This window comes from Prionailurus viverrinus, chromosome C1, assembly GCF_022837055.1.
Source record: "Prionailurus viverrinus isolate Anna chromosome C1, UM_Priviv_1.0, whole genome shotgun sequence".
NCBI lineage: Eukaryota > Metazoa > Chordata > Mammalia > Carnivora > Felidae > Prionailurus > Prionailurus viverrinus.
In genome coordinates, this window is record NC_062568.1 from 38187531 (window position 1) to 38205897 (window position 18367).

An 18367-nucleotide genomic window follows, 5' to 3' on the forward strand; every position below is an offset into this window, starting at 1 on the left:
CTACCAAATAACAACGTTTTCTATCCCCATTGTCATAATTCTAAAGAGGATTCTAATTCCTTAAGCAATTATATTCTCAAAAGAATTTCATGTGAATTATATAGGAAGACGTAGGAATTTATATATCATATATACTTATATATCATCATATATATTCACGATGGGAATAACGAAAGAAGAAACGGTAAGAGAGAAAAGAATGGGGGGAGGACCCTTGATGTCTCCCTCATTAACAGTCCCTGACTCAATCATCAGGCAGAAAGAAGGGATTTTCCCACAAGCAGTGAGTGTTCATCAGATAAACTACTCTAAGAATCTTCCAAATCTGAAAATACATAGTTCTTATGGTTAAAGAAAGTGAGGAGGACTTGTAGAGACAAGGGAGTGAAACAAAGTCCTTCCAAAACTATTCCCTAAATGCAGTTTTACTTCATCTCGCCTCAAGCTTTTACTTGAGACACAACCATGATTTTCACAAGGCCCATATCCAGGATGTGAGCGTGCCGTACCTGAGAATTCTCCATCATTCCATAGCATTCAGAACGAGGTTCCTGGATCCCATAAACCCCTAAGATAAAAGGATTCAGCATGTAAGAGTCAGTTCATGGACAGACCAGCTGGCCTAGTTAAGATAATATTTTACCTTGTGAAAGTGGGAGGGAGAACAGAATATGTCACCAAAAGTTTAGTTAGATACAGAAACTCTCTAAAAAGCCAAACTCTTAGAAACCAATAAAAGAGAACAGTTCACTTTCTAATGACAGCTTGTCACTTTCCAAGAGAAATGAGAGGACACTACATACTGAATCTGTCCTGACATGTCCTCCAAGTTACTCAATTCGGGGTTTTAGAAAACTGTATATGTAGAGACATATATTCTCTTGTGATCTTTGTAAATATTTTGTTATTTAAGAAAGCCACCTGGATATGTGATTTCCCAAGACAGATGAAAACAACAAACCATCTCACAAGAGTCGATCTCCAATAGAAGACCACTGCAGTGGGCATTCCCCAAACCTTGGAAGCACTACCCAAATTTACACTGTAGTCACTGGATCCTGATGAACACCCACAGACCCAGAAGGCAGTAACCAATGCTGTGCTACAGTTCTGGGCCCCAAGCCTTATGGGAAAACCTGGTGAGGACCTGCCCACCGGAACATCACTCATCCTAGATTAGATTCTACCTTGAGCCCACTTCTCTTGCCATTTTAGCAACGGCAATGTACAACACTTTCTGAAGCCAAGTAATATTTGGAATTTGATCGTGTAAATCATAGTTCAGCTTTATAAATGTAACTGTTGGAAAAGCGTGCAAATTAACGTTCTAATGGTAAAATATCTGCCTTTCTCCACCTTCCTTGCCCTTTCCTTCTTGTTCTTTGTAAGAAAGAATAGGAAACAGACTAAGAAATGGATCTAACCATGCTTGTTACTGTCCTGCCCAGGCAAACATTAGGTGAACGCAAATTTAAGCAACTCAGCAGGATTGTTATCCAACATTTCAGTGCTCTTATCCCCTCTAAATGGCTATCCAGAAAGTGGTCCCATCTCAGCCCAAGATGGGGTGTTCTTTCTCTGCAACTAAAACTACTTCAATAAATAAAAAACACTAATGAAGAATACTGCTGACAGTCTATATATTATACCCAGTAACATTTGAAAGACAGGACCCATGTTGATTATAGGAATTATGGGAAGAACTCTTCCCTTCTTGTAAGAAAATCAAAACCAAAGAAAATGTTTCATTAACTAAACCCCATTCAGGAGATTTTCTTTCTTGAGAGTATACTTCTGATTGCTTCTATCCCAATCTTAATTTTAATTGTTGAGATTAAAGTCTTTGGAAAATCAGGACAGCAGAAATTATCATTTCAAAAACATAATGTTCGCTTGTAGATGAAATGTCTGAAACTAGGGCAGTGAGCGAGTTTGCTAAGACATAAGAGAAGATAGGCTACCATCAGGCTGAAGCAGACAGAATACAGAAATCCTCAGGGACTCACCCGGTGCAATCTTGGTTTGTAAACAGCCATTAAAATGACCAAATAAAGAGTTGTCAAAGACATACCCTCAGCTACATATTCTGTAAAAACATGACTCTCGGGGTTGGCCTGTGTACATGGATCATAGACATTTAAAGAGATATAAATAACTTCCAGTTATACTATGTGTGGCTGATTCATTTTGTTTCGTTTTGCTGAAAAATGTTATACTCCATTTTATGGGCTTTTTCCCCCTCTGAGGCAGTTTTTCCCTGGTGAGAAAAAGTGGTCTTCTTCTTCCTTAATTCCTGACCATTCTTCTCTCCATGTGGTTTTTATCTTGCGGCCTATTAATATAGCAGTTCACATTAATTCATTGTCTCGTGTTAAAACAATGTCATGGATGCATGCGTTGTTACTTTTTAAACGAAGGTAATTTGAAATTGGGTCTAGTCTATGAACGTAGGGAAATATTCACAGCATCCTTTAGATAGCTGCCTTAATTAAAACCAACAAAAACAGTAAGGCGATTAAATAAGAAATGTTTAATCTAACCAACATTTGGGGGTTTTCTGTTTTGTTTTGGGTTTTGGTTTTGGTTTTAAGTACAACTTAAAGAGATGCTCCTGTGTGTCACAGAACTTGACATCACTGGGTGCTACAGTTGCTTTCCTGACCTGAAATTGAGACCTTATTGAGACTATCCACTAGACAAATAGTCTCAGCATAATATAATTGCAGCCAGTCTATGGGCACCTATAGGAACCGAGTCTATAACCCACACCAACAGAAGCGGGAAAAATAAGATAACATCTTTCTAAATACAAGCAAATACACTTGACATGTCAAGGGTTGAGAAAATACTTCACGGTGAGCCAGATTCTTTGCAGGCATTAAGTCACTCTCACAGAGTGTAATGGGTAGACACTGAGAAGACCTCAGGTATATGAATGCTATCAGAAGACCAGGGTACATTCTCCAAACTTTGCACCAAAGAGCGATAGTCCCTCTAAGATATTACAGGTGTTTCTTAAAGATTCATCTCAGTAGTCATAGAATAGAACCTCAGGAAATTCTTGCTTGACTAAAGGACTTTGCCTTGGCTATGCTGATGTGTGCTGGGGCGAAGAGTGAATCATATTATATACAGCCCTCTCCAGACTTATTCGACCCCAAGGAAGCTTTTCACAGAATATCTATTAGCATCTCACGGGGTCCCTAGTGCTTCGACGAACATGGTTTGGAAACTGTTGCATTTGTGTAATGTGACAAAGCCCTTGGAGCTATAGCTATAAATTAAGAGTGGAGAGATGGTCATTCTAAAGCAGTCCCAGTACCGGTGATATCGCCACAGGTAATATATGCCACACAACGACATTAGGTATTTTATTACAGCAACTCTCAGACTTCTAGCAGTCATCAGAAGTGGCAGGTTCGAGCCAAGTGACAAACAATTGTATTCTGTAACACCGTTCGGGAGTATTTCTCAAGATCCCTTCACGCCCTGTTCCTCAAATTTTATGCAATTGTACATTCTTGGTGCCAGGACTCTCTGGCTGTACATTTAATTTTCGGTTTTGTTTCAGAGCCTTGTCATTTCATCAATCAGAGCCATTCCATCTGCTGAAATGCTGACAAATCCAGCTGCTTTGTCACTTCTAATCAATTTCATTAATGTTTCCACGTTCTATTTCAATTAGCAGCCTATTCTTTGGACTGTTTGATGACTTGATATTACCTACTGTCTGCAGATTAAAAATCAAATTACAAATTGCTTTGTCCTTGACATGAAAAATCCTTCCTTCTTTCCTGAATCATTTCTCTTTGGCACATTTACCCCTCTTAAGTTAAATTACACTCTACCATGCTGTGAAGTAAGGAGTTCAATTGTTATACAAGGAATGGATCCATACTGGGATGTTCATCTTGACATTCACTTAATCCTTATGCCCTCATTCAGAATTCAATCTTCTTTCATCTAAGGCTTTTCATTGTTGTGAATTTTTCCAGCCCATTAAACACCTACTTGAAATGTTATTTACTTGGCCAAAACCCTCATGCGTTTTTTTAATTCATCCGACACAATACCTGTATTGTCTGCTGCCTGCAATTCTTGACTTTGAAAACCATTGAAGAGGACCAGTTGGACAGATTCATCCTTGTTACTGATTCCACTACCACATAAACCCAAGCAATGATGAAGTAGTCATTTGAATGCGTTTCTTCAAGTAGATCTAACTTATCTTCCCTGCCTTTCTCCTCTTTCTTAACGCCGTGAAAATCCTTCTGCGCTGACTTATTTTAATTGTATAGAAACGTACAGACTTTTATTTTTGCAACCAAATGCAGAAATAGCACAGAATTTTGACTGTCCTTCCCCATGCCTCATGTCACAACTAACAGCATGGAGATTTAGTAGCCTAAAGCTATACAGCAACAGCGCTGTGGGTCATATTTTTAACTTTAATGACAATCTGTAATTGCCTGCAGCCTGCCTTATTTCTGGCCCTGCTGATTTCTTGAGGACCTGTGATAACACAGCTCCAACTTGGCCCTCTAATCTGGCTCGTGCCCTCTTTTATGTGTTTTTTTTTTATATTTTTTCAGGGTTATCGGGGCTTACAGGAAAGTAGTCAAGAGTCTACAGCTCACCCTCCTTCTTCAGGGCATTCCAAGGAATTAGAATTTCCTTCCAGCCTACAAGCTTTCATAACTGTCTGCCTTTTCCTGTGGCTGGAGTGGTGAAGGCTTGAATAGCAGAAGCTTTGCTTCAAATTGAACTGCCCGATACCGGCCTTGAAATCCCCTTTAGCTTTAATCTTTTTTAGACATTTGAAATTTTCAAAATACCACTTGTCAGGATAAGTTCTCGTTTCCTCTAGCATAACTGAATCACCTTTTGATTGTACTTAAGAGATGTTGTTATTTCATTCCTCCTAGAAATGTTACCTTCATTAAATGTTTGCAATGAACATCCATGCGTCCATTTATTAGACGAACACGGACCGGATACCAATCGAGTGTTAAGCACTGTCTTGGAAGTTACTAGAATTCAACAGGAAACAAAGAAGACATTGTCCCTGTCCCTCCCAAGGAGCTTACACTCTAGTGGGGGCCTATAATGGTTAGTGAGAGAGACATGATTGCTAGAGAGAAAGAGACAGAGAGAGAGGAGGGGGCCGTGATATTACCATCGAACAAAGAATGACAATAAAGAGAGAGGCAGCATATCACCATGGTAAAGAGGATAGACACAAGAGCCAGAACATGGGGATCAAATCCTGCCATCCCAATGAAGAGCTGTGACCCTGAGCAAGTGATTTAACTCATTGTGCCTCATTTGTCTCATCGGTGCACTGGGGCAGTCATAGTTCTGCCTCAAAGGTTTGTTGTGAAAATCAAATAAGTTGCTACTGTAAGGCGTTTAAAACAGTGTCCAGCACATACGAAATTGCCACCGGCTTACTTGTCAAATTAAAATTAAATAACAGATCGTAGGAAAACACTATGATCTGGGAAGTGTATATTGCTCTGAGAGCCTACTGCAGGGCTGCCTAAGTTAGTCTGGGAGAAGTCATGGAAGGCTTCTTAGAGCAAGTTGAGATCTGAAGCCAGACAGAAATAGCACCACAAGGGTGGAAGAAAAGGGAACAGAGCGGTATCTATACAGCGAGAACCTGCGAGTCCATTAAGGACAGCTAAAAATAGCAAGGTGACAGTTTAGGGGCCATCTTGAAAAACTTTGGACTTAAAGTTCCAGAAAGCCAGAGGTCAAGAAGGTATATAATAATTATAATGGAGAAAAGTATAAGCATTGTGGGTAAAACAGGACAAGAGCCCCAAATGCTAAAATTCAGAAGGTCCTTTAGATACTTGAAAGAGTAAACCTAGAGCCAATCAAAGGTAGCGCCGCTGCTTCCCTGATTGTGAACTTCCGGGGCTAATTTCCCCATGAAGTGACACAGATTCAAAAGAAACAGCGGCTTCTTGGGGAAAAGCTGGGACATTCTGGAGCGACATCCCTACTTCCAACGCTGGGGCCTCCTCCCCCAGCCCCACAAACACAAACACAAAACAAACACAGCGTCGGGGCTAGCTGGAGCAAGGGCTCATTCTTGGGTCAGTAACTCTTTCCATCAAGCCCTCTTTTGCAGGTTCCGGGAACTGACCACGACTTTGCGGTTCACGCAAGCCACGCTCCCTGCAGGGAGATGGATGTCCATGGCTTAAACGCTGCCCTTCCCGTGACCCGAAATAGACTTCAGGTTCCACCCCGGCGCATTACTCTACTTCGACCACGCAGAATCGTATGAAGTAACCATTTATGTAAGTCCAAAATGATAGAGTACCTGCAGTTTCATATGGTTAAACCCAATATATGTTACGGGGAATTTTTAGTTCGTTTCAGCGTTTCGCTGAAGGCTAAGCCACCAGGACCGCAAGTGGCTTCTTGGGCTCTCGGTGAACAGTTTAAGTAGTGCAGAGCCTTCCCTGCATAGTGAAAGTCTCTTTATACACATCCTCCAGGTGTTGGAAAAATTTGTCTTCTTTTAGAGAGCCAAATGTACGTTTTTATAAATTCCACGCATCGGTACCGGTTCTTTTCCTCTGAAGCTACCTGGAACAAATCATCTTCGCCTCCCACCAGAAAGTCCCGGACATCCCACGCATTCTCCAGTCTTCCTAGCTGCGTATCATCAGCGGGTTTGCCTAGGATGTCTCCCCTACTTTAACTTTAATCCGTGAAACAGCACTCTGGATACCGTGTTTCAGCTTGTTGAGAGCTCCTCCCCCACCCCCCAGCTATGCCCTGAGACAGTCTACATAGCTTCTTCTAACTCCTTAGCCCTGAGATACCATACCCAGAGGTGGAGGGTTTACCAAAAAAAGTCTTACGGTTTCAAGAAAGGCATTATGGTTTTAGCGCCATGATTCTGTGATGACATTGTTGTAAGTCCCTGTCACTGTTGAATCAAGCGATTGATGGCATAGTGATTTGGGAGGAGTAGCCACTGTGTCTGTGACTGCGAACAACAGAAAACAAGATAGAGGGTGGCTGGACAATAAAGATTTTTTTTATTATTTGAGAGAGAGCAGGGGAGAGGGGCAGAGGGAGAGAGAGAGAATCTTCAGCAGGCTCCATGCTCAGCGTGGAGTCCCACACAGGGCTTAATCCCAAGACCCCGACCCCCGGGATCCTGACCTGAGCCAAGATCAAGAGTCAGATGCCTCATGAAAAGATGCTCAACGTCGCTCCTTATCAGGGAAATACAAATCAAAACCACACTCAGATATCACCTCACGCCAGTCAGCGTGGCCAAAATGAACAAATCAGGAGACTATAGATGCTGGCGAGGATGTGGAGAAATGGGAACCCTCTTGCACTGTTGGTGGGAATGCAAACTGGTGCAGCCACTCTGGAAAACAGTGTGGAGGTTCCTCAAAAAATTAAAAATAGACCTACCCTATGGCCCAGCAGTAGCACTGCTAGGAATTTATCCAAGGGATACAGGAGTACTGATGCATAGGGGCACTTGTACCCCAATGTTTATAGCAGCACTCTCAACAATAGCCAAATTGTGGAAAGAGCCTAAATGCCCATGAACTGATGAATGGATAAAAAATTGTGGTTTATATACACAATGGAGTACTACGTGGCAATGAGAAAGAACGAAATATGGCCCTTTGTAGCAACGTGGATGGAACTGGAGAGTGTGATGCTAAGTGAAATAAGCCATACAGAGAAAGACAGATACCATATGTGTTCACTCTTATGTGGATCCTGAGAAACTTAACAGAAACCCATGGGGGAGGGGAAGGAAAAAAAAAGAGGTTAGAGTGGGAGAGAGCCAAAGCATAAGAGACTCTTAAAAACTGAGAACAAACTGAGGGCTGATGGGGAGTGGGAGGGAGGGGAGGGTGGGTGATGGATATTGAGGAGGGCATCTTTTGGGATGAGCACTGGGAGTTGTATGGAAACCAATTTGACAATAAATTTCATATATTGAAAAAAATAAAAAAATAAAAATAAATAAAAAATAGAGTCAACACACACACACACAAAAAGTCAGATGCCTAACCAGCTGAGCCACCCAAGCGCCCCTTGGCAATAAAGACTTTAAAAATTATTTTACACAAGACCACGGAGGTAGGTGTTTCGGGGGCTTTGTAATTCAGAATGTGGAAAGGCATCTCTGAAATTTTCCTGTTTTCCTTTGTCACCAGATGGCAAGCTCCGACAGCCTTGACCTTACGTGACAGCATCCAAAGGAGAAAGCAAGGAGATGGAGGAGGGAGAGAAACAAATAATGCTTTTTTACCTGATGGCTGCTTATCGGGAAGGACCAGCTTTCCCAGGTGTCCTTATAGCTTACTGATCAAAACGGGTCACACGCCTATCACGCTATGCCACTGCTTCTCAAAGTGGTGGAAACTGCTTCTCCAAGCGGTGGAAACTGCTTCTCAAAGTGTGGTCTTCAGACCAGCAGCATTGGCATCACCTGGACACGTAAAAAATACGAACTCTCAGGCCCCATGCCACGCCTGCTAAATCAGAAATTCCAGAGTCAGGGCCTGAGATTCTGGGTTAGAACAAGCTCTCCAGGTGATTTTGATTCATGCTAGGATTTGACAGCCACGGCCCCAGTCACTGGCAAAGGAAAACCAGATGCTTCACTAACCACTTTTCATCCATTAAAACTGGGCACATCGGGGCCTGAATTAAAACTGGGCTTGTGGTGGCCGAAAGGGAGGAGAGGAGGGCAGAGGTGAGGAGTGAAAGTGGAGAAAAAATGGGAGGAGGAGGAAGAGGAGCAAGAGAGCCCCAGTCCTCGCGGAAATGGGGACTAGAGGTAGATCTCAACTCAAACTGAGCCTGTTGCTGGAAAAGCGTGTAAAATCATTGATTTTTGCAGTTTACAGGGAGCCAATGCAACTAATACAAAGCTGGAGGAAATCAGTTTTCTAATGAAAAATAGACTTGATTACTCTACTTCAAATGTAATTTGGGAGAGTGATAAGTACTATACCATGTGCATTTGCCAAGAAGTGATACACGCTGCAAAAATCAGTAGTTAATTAGAACTTCAGTGAAGTGCCAGTTTTCATAGGGAGTACGAGATAGGGGAAGGGATGCCATTTAGCAAAATGAAAATTAATGGCTTTGTGCCTCTTCCTACTTTTGAAGAACTGGCTTTACATCTACCAAACGGTATTAGAAAATGTGCAAAGTAGGGGCGCCTGGGTGGCTCAATCGGTTAAACGTCTGACCGGCTCAGGTCATGATCTCACGGTCTATGAGTTCGAGCCCCGCATCGGGCTCTGTGCTGATGGCTTGGAGCCTGCTTTGCATCCTGTGTCTCCCTCTCTCTCTGCCCCTCCCCCATTCACACGCTGTCTCCCTCTCAAAATTAAATAAACATTTTTAAAAATTTTAATAAAGAAGAAAATGTGCAAAGTTTACTTTCCAATCATCTGTGGCCACACTGCCCGTATGGTAGCCACTAGGATCATGTGGCTGTTGAGTACATGAAATGTGACTAGTGCTGAGATGTTCTGTAAGTATGAAAGGCACCCCGGATTTCAAACACTTAAAACAAAAATAAGAATGCAAAAAAAAAAATCTCATTAACAGTTTTTATATTGATAGCATGTTGAAATGATAATATTATGATATATTGGGTTTAATAAAATACATTAAAATTAACTTTACCATTGTTTCTTTTCCCTTTTTTTGTGCAACTGCTGTAACACTGAGAATTAAATATGTTGTCTGCCTTACATTTGGATTACGTAGTAGCACTGAGAGTTTACATATTTGATGTAGTAAATCTACTTCAGTCAAACTCATGGAAACTTTTTTTCAAATATCAACCAAGCAAGTCAAAAGGAAATAGGAGGAATTTGTAGTTGCCCATGACATAGGATCTGAGAAACTCCAGTCAAAAAAACATTCCCATCCACAAGTCCTTTATTACCTCCAAGAGTTCATGTCTTCCAATTAACCACGTTTTCCTTTTTCCTTAACTGTCTTCACTTACTACATAAATATACTTATGAGAGGACTCATATATTAAATATACATAAACTGGGAATGAGAAAAGACTTTCGAAGATCTTCAATTTCCATTTCTTCCCTTTCCTAAAAAAAAAAAAATCATCTGCTCAAGATCAAGTGCAGTCAAGATGTTGACCCAGTTCTGGGTTCTCACTTCTCTTACTTCTTTTCACTTTAAAGTAAATACATACATACATACATACATAAATAAATAAAAATGTACTTCTCACCCACCACAAATATTCCAATGGTGCATTTCCTGGGGTGGCCCAACAATATCTTTCTAATAGCAATCGCTTTGTTCACGTGAACAAGGTTTGTCAGCATTTGCATCTATAAAACTAACAAATGGGGTGTTACTGGTGCTGAACCCTGTTTCATTTTTATCACTAAACATTATACATTAAAGGATACTAAAGTGTCCCTTGGTGGCTCAGTGAGTTGAGCGTCCGACTTCGGCTCAGGTCATGATCGCACGGTCTGTGGGTTCGAGCCCTGTGTCAGGTTCTGTGCTGACAGCTCGGAGCCTGGGGCCTGCTTCAGATTCTGTGTCTCCCTCTCTTTCTACCCCTCCCCTGCTCGTGCTCTATCTCTCAAAAATAAATAAACATTAAAAAAAAAAAAAAGGATACGAAGGTAACTGACTTCTTTAAAGCTCCATACATTGCATTTAAAAATTCATTTCCGATAAAATCATACTTTGAAGTTTAATAATTATCAAAATTTATAATATATTTATGTCAACTCCATGCTAATAGTACTTTTAAAGATAATTGAGCAGTGGGGAAGGATAATTTCAACTGGAAGCCTTTTGAAATTTTTTAAATGTTAAATTTCAGTTGACAACTATTTTCTTGTTGCAGAGAATTATGATGAAATAATCAATAAGCCTAAATTTCTGTGACAGAAATAGAATGGAAGTCAGAATTCAAGGAAGCAAAGGAAATAATTAGAATTTCCAACTTTTAAATGAGGGCTTGTTCATCTGTTTCTTAAATGGATAATGGTAGATAGGAATCAAAGCCCATAGTCTTTGGTTTCATTGGCCTCATGGAATAATTTCTTCTCTTTATTTAAAAATAATCAATGTTTGTAATATATACAAAAGTATGTTATTTGAAGCTACTGTTTAAACTTATGCCAAAACAGTTTAGATATCAACTTTAAAATGTGCAAAGTGAAACAGAATTTTTCAAAATTATGTTCAAGGGTATAAGGGAGAAAGTTTGAAGACCACTCATCTCTCAACCCTGCCTGCATCAAAGCCATAAATGGCCAGACTCCACCCAGGAAAAATGAAGTCAGAATCTCTGGGAGCATCCTCCCTACCCTGCCTAAATTCATTATAGTCACTTGAACCAGAGTTGAAAACCACTGTCATGGAGTGAATTAGCTTTTCCTCTCACCTTCCTCTGGGACAGAAAGGGTCTGGAAAAGCACATGGAATGGGTACAGAACAAGGAAAGGAGAAAATCAAAAGAGGAGAAAGGGACACCTAGGTGGCTCAGTTGGTTGGGTGTCCAACTCTTGATTTCAGCTCAGGTCATGATCTCACAGCTCATGAGTCCAAGCCCTGCAATGGGGCCTGCTTGGGATTCTCTCTCTCTCTCTCTCTCTCTCTCTCTCTCTCTCCCTGCCCCTCCTCCACTCATTCTCTCCCTCTCTCTCTCTCTTTCCCTCTCTCAAAATAAACAAATAAACTTAAAAAAAAAAAAAGAGGGGAAAGAAGCAGGGGGGGGGAAAGCAGGAAACAGAAAGCATTGAAAGTCATCCCATCCCACTCTATCCAACTTTGCCAAAGAATAACCCTGCCTCTAATCAATAATGATTGAGTCAGTAGCAGTGACTCTTGGGAAGTACATTCGTCCTTTTTTATTTTTTTGTATCATTGTAATATTTTACAAAATAAATGTTCAGTAAAAGTCATTTCGATGAATTCTTGTTGTTTATCTGATAATGAAACCTCTTTTATCTAATGAATATTGATTCTCACCCATCTTATGCCAGTTCCTTCTCCATCGTCTTCTCAATATTCAGTCCAAAAAGAATGGCCTCATCCTTGTTTGGGGTTTAATGTTGCAAACACCAAGGACTTGGGAATAAACACTGTTCTCCAGCTGTTACAAAATTCCTACTACTTTGCTATGGGCTATTTCATTTGAGAAGTCCTCCGTGATGCTTCTCGTACATATGGTTTCATCCATCTTTCTTTTTTTTTTTTTTTTAACCATCTTGTAAGCGATAAATTCCATACCTCCTCTGTTCTGACATCACTGGATTCTGACTGTCCATAGGTAATCGGTACTGTTTTGATGCCTCTGCTGTTGACACTCGTGGCGGTTTCTTTAAACAGTAGTCACCTGTGGGAACCAAATTATTCTACATGATCTTCAAAGGCTGTCAGAAGATGCTTTCTTGAAATTGTATCACTTCGTGAACAAATGTGAAATCCTTGGTAAAGCCATGGGTTTCTTTATATTTATGATGTTGGAAGCCCTTCTCAACCTGACTACCTACAGTACATATTTGCTGTGAATGTTTTCTTTCAGTTCATATAAGCACAATGCTGGACAGCAGGCAAATTATTTCCTCACTCGGGGAAAACAATGTATTGTTACGCACATTTTATTGATTTCATACAACATTTTTCAAGTCAAGAAAGAAGTAGGGGAGCCTGGGTGGCGCAGTCGGTTAAGCGTCTGACTTCAGCCAGGTCACGATCTCGCGGTCCGGGAGTTCGAGCTCCGCGTCGGGCTCTGGGCTGATGGCTCAGAGCCTGGAGCCTGTTTCCGATTCTGTGTCTCCCTCTCTCTCTGCCCCTCCCCCGTTCATGCTCTGTCTCTCTCTGTCCCAAAAATAAATAAACGTTGAAAAAAAAATTTTTTTAAAGAAAAAAAAAAAAAGAAAGAAAGAAGTAGGATTCCTGAAAAGCGGACACCATAGTCCTCCTCCTCATCACAACCCCAGCTAGGCAAATGCTTGAAAGAAATGCCTTAAATATTTTAAATCCAGCTGTGTGAACTTGTCACATGGAAGGCCCCTCCAAATCATTAAGCAAACTGTCTGAGGCATAGCTGACCCTTTTAGCCCTTACCTGACAAATCTGACAGGAGTCACTGTGTTAACTAACCCCTAACTCATCCTCTGGAGCCCTTCCTCTTCTCTATGAATGGCTCCTGCATTCAAGGCTCCTGGAAAGTTTTCTTCAACCACGATAATCTGGGGATAATCTCAAGCTGTTGGCTTTGTCCGGCTTTTGCTTGTAAAGGCTCACATTTCATGCTGGACTTCACCAGTGAGGGATAAATTAAACAGAAGTAGCAAATTGTTGAAAGCTTTTTAAGGACCCTGAGTTTGATAGGTAACTGTGACCCCAGGCCCCTCACGTCCATTTTCTGCATTCTCTACGTCAAACTGTGGCCAAATCTAATTGAGTTTATTTGTCTCCTTCTACTCCCATGGCCACTGCCCCCTCAGCCCAGGCTCTGCCTCCCTCACCTAGGTTTTTGTGACAACTGCTAACAGATCTCTTTGCCCTGGGCTTTTCCTCTCTCTTTGATTTGATCTCCATATGGTTGCTTATGTTCTCTTCAGAAAGCACAGCTCTGATCACAAACTTCCTTTTTCACAACGTTTTGAAGGCTCCTCGTTGCACACAGAACCAAACCCCAAACTTTCTCACTTGGCTTTTAAAAACCGTGCACGCTTACCAGATCCAACATTTCTAAAGGGCCTCGTTTTCCAGGCACTCATGCAAATACCAAAGGTTATAAAAAGCAACAAGAATATTAAGCGTTTGTTGGTAGTAAGAGATAAAAAAGAGTCAAACACGGTTCTTACCAGCAGAAGTTCTCTTCTACCTGGGACACGAGCAAATCCTAAGAGAGAGGCTTATTGTATTCCACTGCTAATTCCCACACACAGTTCCACCCGTTTGTCCCCCACACACCGTTGGCAGGAATCCTCTCCTCCAGCCATTCAGGAAAACGCCTAATCCTTAAAGACACACAACACTCCACTACCTCTGCACGTTCGCTCATTTGGTCCTCTCCATCTGGAAGCCTTCTGCCTCCACGTCCTTCCCGGGGGGCATCCATCGTGCCAGCTCTCCTCCAATTCAAAGGATTCCTTAGGGCTCTCTCAGAGCCCCTCAGCCAGATTGATACCCCCTCGCCTTTCCCCACGGTGTGTCTGGTGACATTAAACACATATCGTAATAGGTTGTATTATAGGGCACCTGGGAGGCTCAGTCAGTTAAGCGTCCAACTCTTGATTTTTGGCTCACGTCCTGATCTCACAACTGTGGGATGGAGCCCTGAGTTGGGTCCCCGCCTGGGCAGGGAGCCTGCTTACGATTCTTTCCCTCTCCCTCTGCCCCTGTTCAGCTCTCACGTGCAGCTGCTCTCTCTTTTAAATAAACAAATAAACAAACAAACAAACACATAAATAAAGTGTTATATTACTACTTCTTGTCCACTAAATTTGAAAGACCTTAAAAGCATGGATTTTATCTTTTTTTTTTCCCCACTATGTCTCCCAAGGTACCCAGAGCCTTACATATAGATAATCCCCAACAAATAGTTGATAATTGGCAGTAAATTCTTTAGCAAGGGTCCTTGACAAGGTTGTACTTGATATATTGCTTCCTTTTGTTGAAATTCGACGCCATTGTTTTCCACGTATTAAGATTTAGCTGCAAATACCCACTAAAGTTTTTTATAGCTTCTTTAACCAGATTGCGAGGCAATTCTTTTTTAGCCAGCAACATAATGTGGGGAAAGACAATGTTCCTTTTCTTTAATGAGTTCTGCAATCACAGATTTCCTTGGCTATGCCTTTCTTTTGTGATCCTTGATCCACACGGTGATGCTGTAACCATGGTAGACACTGAGCCACAAAGCGGTCCCAATTCTAAACATTGGTTGGCCAAAACAAAACAAAAGTTCTCATCAAATTAAAAGTTCTAATTAAATGGCGTGGCTAAATTCCAGGTTTATGAACTGTTACCATCTTCTGCTTTGGATAGAGTTACTCTGGGGCTCCATAACACAAAAGCCATGCCTGTGCAATGACAAAATAGTCATTAATGACCTTTTTAAAAAATCAATTCTCAAACCTGGTGGGGGGGGGGGGCAGTGGTGATGAAATAACCAAAGGAGGTTTTCTTATCTCATATAGACAGTATGGTTGGCTAAAGTGTGATTTTCTGCTCTTCACCTCACTATTTTGTTACCTTGTACATAAGAAACATTTTTGGATAAAAAAGTACCATATTAAGCTTTGCTCAGTGGCAGTATCGTAGCCAATGAGGTTTATCCGAGACGCGATTATTGCTAATTGAAAAAAGTACCATATTAAACTCTCTGGTGGGTATAAGAAAGATAAGCTGAGATCTTCAGCCTTCAAAATTACTCAGTATTTGGGAAGACAAGATAAATACATGCAAAAAAAGTGAATTCATTGTTGTCAATATTACAACAAAGCAAAGAGGTCACAAAAGAGCATCAGACTGCTTGATTTCTAGGTATGCTCCTTAATTAGGACTGTATACTCAGCTAATGGGAAGGTCACTAAGAATTGGGGTGGCCCAGAGGGCTAATGGGAAGGCTAGTTTAACTGAACAAGAAACTTTAAATGGGATACTAATTTTAAGAATTAAAATAAGCTTATATCTACAATTATTGAAAATGAAGTCACAGATGCTAAGGGTCTAGGTTACTTCAAGATTCTGTAAGCCCCATAGAGTCTGGAAAGACATGCAGGTACAGTCTGTAGCTACAAAGGAAATAGTCTTAACTGTCCTATGATCACAAACACTCATGGGGTACCGATGATGGCACGCAGGATGTTTCTTTGTTTCTCCCAGCTGTTGCCATCAGACCACACCGGCTGCCTCACTGAGCATCCCTTTACTCTTCTGTTTCCTCTTCCCGTTCAGCCTCTCCCACCACACACACAGGCTTTTCTTCCTCTATTTTGTCCCCATCAGGTGTCAGTGTTCGAAGTACTGAGTTTTATTTCTAGCTGCACCATGGATGAGCCAGAGCAGAGCTGTTTAATGGGCCTTGGAGGAGACTTCACTTAGGAAGTTACAAAGTACGCCCACCCCCAGCCTGAAACAAACCTACAAATACATTTCACTTTGGACTGCGCAGTGTAGTAATTTCTTTTAATTAATTTCTACCCTTTTTTAAAAAATTTTTTTTAATGTTTATTTTTGAGACAGAGAGAGACAGAGCATGAACGGGGGAGGGTCAGAGAGAGAGGGAGACAGAATCTGAAACAGTCTCCAGGCTCTGAGCAGTCAGCACAGAGCCCGACGCGGGGCTCGAACTCACGGACCGCGAGATCGTGACCTGAACCGAAGTCGGACGCTTAACTGACTGAGCCACCCAGGCGACCCAATTTCTATCTTTTTAAAATTAGGAAATTTTCAGATTCTTCCCTTAAAAAAAACCAGAATATCCACAATGCCACAGTTGAGGAATGACTGCTAGCTTTTAGGTGGAGATAAGCTTTTTAGTTTTCCCTGTTCCACAAAGCTCCCCACTATTTACATTTCCTGTGGTCTTATAAACCTTTTTCTTGGGCATCCCTGCTTCTCAGACGAGAGCATCTATGTGAACAACAAAACTTTCTTTTGTTATTATCAACCACTCTTAATATTATAATGTAGACTCATTATGCTAAAAAAAAAAAAAAAATCTGTGTCTCTATTCTGTGTATCTGAAGATGCTCCCAAGATCTGATTCCACGGCAGTTATAAAGTGGACAACTTTCTAAGAGGCACTTATCTGTCAAATCACTAGGATACCGCAGAGTGCTCATTATGTAAGGTACTAATCAATTACCAAAGGTGTGTTAAAAAAAAAAAAAAAAGTATCTTCCACAGGAAAAAAACAGATCAAAGCATAGACACTGGAAAAGTCTAAATCCATAAATAATTTTACTCTTCTTTTACCTCCAGAATAAATTTCAAATTCTCAGACTGAGAGAATGTGAAGCCCTGCACTCTGTGACTCCCTGTCTTTCCAGAATTAGCTCGCATCTCCCCACTGCCTCCCCAGTCTGAGGCCGCATCATCTGCTGCCTGTTTGCTGCAATAAACTCCCAGAGATTTCTCCCCTTTGCGTCCTGAGCCCCCCCATACTCCACAGTCCTTCTCCACACAGCAGCCTTAGTGTTCTTCACCACTGGTCATGACTCTTTAGCCACCCTGGCCTTCGTGTTCATCAAGCAAGCCTCCCTAGGCCTTCAAAAGGCTTTTCATTATTCTGGTCTCACATCCAATTTCCCCTCTTCAGAGAAGCCTTCCTGTCCGACCCCCTCGAAAGTAACTTCTCCTCCCAACACTGTCACTTGTCATTTTATTATTTTATTTTGATTGTATAGAATCTCTCCCGTTAGATTACCTCATTCGTTTACTTAGAAACATTCTGTTTCGACCCACTAGTGCGCATGTTCCATTGAGCTTGGCCACCCCATCAGCTCATTCAGCTTTTATCTTCAGGGTCTAGGGCAGCCCTGGGGTGCTGGATAATATGTTTTCTCCCTAAAAATGTCTCCTACTCTTTCCCATCTCTCCATTTTGCCTTTGCCAATTTCTCTTATTGTCTAAATTCTACCTGTCCTTCAATATCCAACTCAAATATTATTTAATTCATGAAAATGGTGCTAACTTTGCTGCTTCTCTCCTCCAAATCTTTGTGGGACTCATTCCGATATGCCATTTAGGAAATTGTCATGTATTCGAATTATCCTTATGTCGTCTTATCCCTTCCACAAAATGGCGAGCTCCCGAACGCCCAGAATCCTGTTTAATCTATTTTTGCACCTCTGGCACCTAGGACAGTGTTTTGCCTTCCATGAAGTAGACACCCAATACAGGTTTTAGAAAAAATAAATCGAACGAATTGATAACGTATCCGTGAATTCCTACCACTAGAAACATACTATGAGAAATGGAAAAGAAACCCAAGCACCAAGTTCCTTTTCAAGCAAATGGGCCCTCCTCAGCATTTTCTTGGAAGATTGAGGGTATAAATAATTCCCTCCAGATTTTTCTATCACTGACTTTAGTCACCTTATTTGTAATTTTGAGTGCTTAGAAGCCAGGAAGCTTTTGTGTTCTAGTTCCAAAAAAGAAATTCCTTTTTAAAAAAAATTAGCAAATGACTCATTCAAATGTCATTTAAAAAAATAAAAAAGAAAAAACTCACAGAGCTGTCTCAGTGGATGGAGCCAATAGCAATTCACTGAACTAAATCAACTGAGCTATATTGAAGTAGTCAGTCAAAGATCTGCATTTTATCTTGGCACGAGAACAA

At 41.2% G+C, this 18367-nt stretch overlaps 1 non-coding gene across 1 annotated transcript; it reads left to right on the plus strand.

Annotated features, from left to right (window-relative positions):
* The first annotated feature begins 15316 nt into the window (after positions 1-15316).
* Positions 15317-15462, plus strand: LOC125174118 (U4 spliceosomal RNA). The gene has a single exon (XR_007155259.1). It is a non-coding gene; the product is annotated as a U4 spliceosomal RNA (small nuclear RNA).
* The last annotated feature ends 2905 nt before the right edge of the window (positions 15463-18367 follow it).